The following is a 6,539-nucleotide window of genomic DNA, read 5'->3' on the forward strand; positions in this document are numbered from 1 at the left end:
AGCATACCATCAGTTTAGCTTCCTCAGCTCAGTCATTTGGGTTGAACTTTTCCCTCAATGTAACTGCTTCCGTGGGACAGAAGTGAGCTGACGAGAAGTCATTGTTTCCACGGTGGTAACTAAGGTTATTCAGCGTAACTATGTTGATACCCGTTGGTTTGTTCTTATCTAGGCTAACCAACAACTGACCTGGATTCACGTGATGAACTTCAATTCCTTCGTTGTCATAGAAGCAGTGGGGCTAACCTTCAGATTGAGGTTTTTGTGTATTTTCCTGAACAAATCGAGTAGCGGTAAGATACTTGAGTTTTTGTCGCAGATGAAGGTACAAATATGCCAGTGTTACACATTTAAACCAGGAGGGATGGAATAACTATTCACCATAGTTGTCGCACACTTCCACCGAGATAAATCACTGGAAAGATTTTGAGATAAAGCTTAAAAACATCATAAATTAGGGATTCGACCGGATTCCACGTGAGTCTCCCGTCAAAACCAAATTCATATAGTGTGTATTCGGCCAAGCATGTCCATTTTGGGTTCAAACAGAACATAAGGTTGACGGAAACTTGGAGGCTGCGCCTACTTGATGAAATCCAAGAAGGGTGAAACTTGTCATGGGCTGTCAGTTTTCTGCCTGCAACATTATGAGTAGCGGAATACGTCCATATAAAACCGGTAGTTCTAGTCAGTTAAAATGATTTAGCTACTGTATATCTTCATCTGCCATGAATAAGTTTGTCCATATCCAAAGTTATCTTGTTATATTTAAAGCAATGCTCATCTAGTGAATGATTTTCTGCTTCATTTGTTCAGTTCACGACCGGTTTTGCGCTAAAAATGCTCTAATTGACGGTGAAATCTTTCGTTATATTCTGAAACAGATTTATTGGTTGTTGATCAGGTGGCTGTTGATCTGTTCGCCGAGCTTGGCAATTGGCTTGCAAACGTTTCGTCACCATACGAGGGAACACCACCAGTGCGCAGTTGAGTGAAACAGATTTGTCAAAAAAGCCCTCCAAAAGAGAGCAAAATTTAAGGTGATTACACTTAGGGCCGATTAATTACCAGTGGAAATATTTGTCTTGTTGCCATAACTGCTTCTCAGGCCGGATACGTCTGGTGTAGTGTTCAAGGTAACTGAGAACCAAAAATTTTCCAAGCGATTCATTGACATATATAATTGCCTCTCACATAATTCTGCTTACTGAGTAAACCTCAGCTAATAGAGGGTATGAGGCCTTTCCTTGGTATCATAACTACTCACACTATACAAAGTAGTACAGAGAGATTTGAAAGGCTTGTTCTAGAAGCAGACTATCGGATGAAGGTACAAATATGCCAGTATTGCACATTTAAACCAGGAGGGATGGAATAAATATTCACCATAGTTGTCGCACACTTCCACCGAGATAAATCACTGGAAAGATTTTGAGATAAAGCTTAAAAACATCATAAATTAGGGATTCGACCGGATTCCACGTGAGTCTCCCGTCAAAACCAAATTCATATAGTGTGTATTCGGCTAAGCATGTCCATTTTGGGTTCAAACAGAACATAAGGTTGACGGAAACTTGGAGGCTGCGCCTACTTGATGAAATCCAAGAAGGGTGAAACTTGTCATGGGCTGTCGAAGAGTTTTCTGCAACATTATGAGTAGCGGAATACGTCCATATAAAACCGGTAGTTCTAGTCAGTTAAAATGATTTAGCTACTGTATATCTTCATCTGCCATGAATAAGTTTGTCCATATCCAAAGTTATCTTGTTATATTTAAAGCAATGCTCATCTAGTGAATGATTTTCTGCTTCATTTGTTCAGTTCACGACCGGTTTTGCGTTAAAAATGCTCTAATTGACGGTGAAATCTTTCGTTATATTCTGAAACAGATTTATTGGTTGTTGATCAGGTGGCTGTTGATCTTTTCGCGAGCTTGGCAAATTGGCTTGCAAACGTTTCGTCACCATACGAGGGAACACCACCAGTGCGCAGTTGAGTGAAACAGATTTGTCAAAAAAGCCCTCCAAAAGAGAGCAAAATTTAAGGTGATTACACTTAGGGCCGATTAATTACCAGTGGAAATATTTGTCTTGTTGCCATAACTGCTTCTCAGGCCGGATACGTCTGGTGTAGTGTTCAAGGTAACTGAGAACCAAAAATTTTCCAAGCGATTCATTGACATATATAATTGCCTCTCACATAATTCTGCTTACTGAGTAAACCTCAGCTAATAGAGGGTATGAGGCCTTTCCTTGGTATCATAACTACTCACACTATACAAAGTAGTACAGAGAGATTTGAAAGGCTTGTTCTAGAAGCAGACTATCGGAAAGGTACTTGTAGATAGTGGATAATAACTCAAGAATCACACAATTGTCAAAGGATGTTGGCTTCTTATTCTTGGACTGCGTGGAATCCTTGCGCAGGTGCAAAGCGCTGTGTATCTTTTCGAAATAACACTACTATTTCGGCTGTGTGCCTCGATTATGACGTACTAGTGAACTCAAAGTATCTGGATAGTGTGGGTTTTTCAAGTGGATACAGGTGAAATCAGCAACACGCCTCAACTGTATCTCAAATTTTTCTAAAGTCGCTACTATTGTCAAATGGTCTAAAGTCTCGATTTCGCATTTTGAAACTCGACTTCTCTTAACTGACAGGCACTGACGATGAGACTCTGAACCTAACAGCTGCGTTTTCTCGCATGTGACGTTTTATAGCACCGTAGTGATGTAGGTAATCGGCGATAAACTGTATGAAAAACCACTCTCATCTGCTGTGGTTGGAACGGTATCTCGTGCCTCAAAAGTCCATTTTGTGGCTTGTGGTAGACCAGCGTGAATGGCTGCGTAATTTGACAAAACAATCTTCTTTCGCAACCTTCATTCTCAGGTTGCGACTAAATGGCTAAATTCCTGGTATAATTTCCTGTATGCTTGTGATGCTGCCGGTTTTTCACTGTCATCATCATCAGAAGCAGCAATACCTTTGTTGACACTCATGAACAGGGATGTATTGATTTTGGGATTATTGCTGTCGCTGTAGTTGTTGTTGTGCCTGTTATTGCTGTTCTTAAAGTAACGCCAAACCGCACATCAGTGCAAATATCACAAAAATTACGGACGCTTGGCAAATTTCGCCTCCCAAATTGTTGGCTCATCAGTCCGCGACTTCAAACCATCATCCAAAAACGCTTTCATTGTTCACTTCAGGTTTTTTGATGCAGTTGAATTTCGTAAGGGCTTGCCACTAGTCAGTTAAATTGTGTTGATCAAGTGTTGATCAAAGTTCTAAAAAATGTCATGCCTAGGTATGTTTAGGCCGGACTCATTGAGTAAAGTATATTCGTGGATGCTAGGTTGTATTAGGGCCTTCGGTGCACCTGGAAAATGTTCATTGTCCTCATGGCTATTTTTATATCTCCCGGGATCAAAATCAAACAATGCGCTATCTATAGAGTAAAATGTCGGTAGCTCAGGTAGCGTAGACGGTCGTTGGCTTGTTTGCTGAGCTGGGCAATTTGATTGCAAACGTTTCATCACCAATCGAGGTGACGTCATCAGTGCGTTATTGGGGAGCATAGTAGCGATGGGCTAGTGGTTGTGCCAAATGCGCTTTCATATTATTTTTAATATTATTTTAATGTATTAATATTGGTGTTATTATTAATACTATTTTAATATTATTCATTTTGAACTCACTGACAGGAAAACAAAAAAGTTAGAAACATTGCACAGGATATGGGATAACCACAGCAAACGATTTCTTTCTTTTCAACATCTGATGCGTCTTTAGATAACAACATATCAACATCTGATGCGGCTTTAGATAAGAACATAATTTCGTAGTCCAGCAAAATAAGTAGGTTTGATTTAAGGAATATTAGCTTTTTGAATACTTATTTTCCTAATAAAATCCAGTTATATAGAGCAAGTGATTATCCATTTAGCAGTTTCACAAAACTGCGCCCCCAGTGACCCTCTTACAGAGCCCGGAGAATTCAGTTGGTAGCGTAACTTTCGTTCGTTTGTTTTTTTCGAACAACAAGGTTTTTAGAGTGCTTTACCAAATTTCGGCCCTTCAACTCTGTCTACACGCATCCGACCAGTCGCAATACGGACTAAGGCCGCTGTGTGATCAAGCTTTTAAGACCCGTTCTACGTTTTTCCGGCAGAGTTTGAGGTTCTTGGATGACCGGCAAAGAAAGCTAGGTGAAATTAATCGGATCATAATCGGAAAGGTTATACAAAGAGCGCGGTGGGTAGAACAATAAGGCGGACTGAGCAATTCAATTGCCTGGAATATCTGAATGTTCTCGGTTTAAGAAAAGTTTTGCCATCTGTCATTAACGTCTGTACTGCCACACCGTAAGAGTATGGCTCATTGAGCGGAAGAATCTACGGTTTACTGAAGTCACATCGTCTATCATCAGAGACTAATGTGACACCTTCTTTTGGGAAACAGAAAGCTATTATTATGTTCATCAAATAGAGTGATCAAACTGGTTTGTTTATGATCACGACGGTGTGCATCAGATATCGTCAACTGTATATATCAAAACTCCTTCCGGAAAAATGCTATTATAATTTTGATATGAAAACTCCACCGCAAAATTATTTCTTGTCATAAGTGATTATTACAGAAGCTCTTGTTGTTTTGGTCACACGAGAAGTTCAAGGTCAACTAGGAGGCTCCTGCAAATTGAAGACTGAGCCTATGTCCCAAAAAAATGAAATAGTTCATCGACCTAAGTATCACTTTGGTGAAGACCTTAGGAGAGTGTTTTCGGTAGTAATACTACGCTGCTACCCGTTATAGCATAGCTCATCGCCACTAAGTGCAAAAAATCGTCAAGGTCATTAATGACAATCGTACAAAATTAAAGTGAAACTGTGAAGTCCTTCGACTGAATTTACTGCCCAAAGGGCGCCTCATGTTTCAGTTGATACGATATTCGAGATATCACAGTATGTTTTCACAGAGAAAAATACTTACAAGATTGCTTCGATAGCCCACAAACGGTTTCACCCTTCTTAGGGCTTATCCAGAAGGTGCAGTCCCCCAATGTCTAATTGAGCCCAAAATAAAGACTTCGACAAATGCACTCATTTGTACATCTGTTTTGTTTTCAAGAGAGACTTAACTCATCTAGGAACAAAAAAAATAGATATGCAAATGAGGGTATTTGTCGAAATCTATCCAATCTGGTTTCAACTAGAACATAGGGTTGACGGGCACTAGGTCACTGCGCCTACCTGATAAGCCCCAAGATAAGCGAATACTTTTCAGCAACCTTGTGAGTAGTTTCCCTTATGACAAAGGTGAAACTAGGTCGTATCTCACCTTTGACAATAGCAAAAGATTGTAGGTGATTGTATAACTTTCTATGGATAATATGAACCAATAAATGCGTCTTTTAGGGTAGGAATTGGCAGCAGTCTGCTTGCCAAATTATTGTTCTGGGACGTCTTTACATGAACCACATAAACACTAGCTGTTCATATAACAAAAGTGTTTTGTTAATTCTTTTAACATCCGCAGCCTTATCTGCAGTTATGAGCACAGACTGCATTTTCCATGTTAGTTTACAAAATCAGGAAATTTCCAGCCTGCAACACATGTGTGGTTTTTTAAATCTTAGCATAACACCTCTTGATCAGATAGTTCAGGTAAACTGGCTCTAACGATTCATAATGGGTACCATAAACCGCAAAAAACCTGTGCCGCAATTAGCTGTCCTTGAGATTACCAGAGGCTATCTTACTACATATTTTGAATAGCCGTTGAAGAATTGGAATGTTATTGATCTACAGACAACGATTACTGGTCATCCAGTTATAAGGGTTTGACAAAGGAGTCTTGTCATTTCTTTACTTTTGTGATTATTCAGACTCGTTTAGTATAGCTTGTACGGACGTTTGCAGTCAAACGCTGTTTTTTCTTACGACACAGTGTGGAGCACTCGTGGAACAGCAAGCTGCCACAGTATTCACCCTATTCGTGATTCATCAGTTCAAAACCAAATTATTCGGAAGTGAATTGGTTGATTTTTCGAGTGTCCATCCACAGTCCCAAAGTTGTAGGTTCGAATCCCCATTTAATTTTCATGGATTGTGCACCGCAGTTGATTCAAATTTGTGTGAGCTGGCTTCCAAGGCTTTGTATGGATTCTAGATATGTTGGAACCCTTCAAACCAACAATTACAGTCTAAAACTTGAATCAGTGTAAGGGGGAAAGTCTCTAGTGGCAACCGTTGATGGACACCCTTACGCATAAGTGTCTTAGGATACGAACTCAATTTGTTACTGAAACTGATTTACTTTAAACAATAGGTGGACATCCCGTGAAAGATTGCTAAAAATGTTTGCAAGATGCCGGGTTTCCATGGTTTTCGATGACCTGCCTAATCGTGCTGCTCAGTTCAACTGTGTGCACAGGCGTTAATGGCCAAAAAATCGCTGCACTGAGCTAGGGTAGATGAGATCTTGGGCTACGGCGATATTTTGGCGGTTAGATGCACATTTGAAGTGGAGAAGTT

The sequence above is a fragment of the Opisthorchis viverrini genome, assembly GCF_000715545.1.
Source record: "Opisthorchis viverrini unplaced genomic scaffold opera_v5_238, whole genome shotgun sequence".
Classification (NCBI taxonomy): domain Eukaryota; kingdom Metazoa; phylum Platyhelminthes; class Trematoda; order Opisthorchiida; family Opisthorchiidae; genus Opisthorchis; species Opisthorchis viverrini.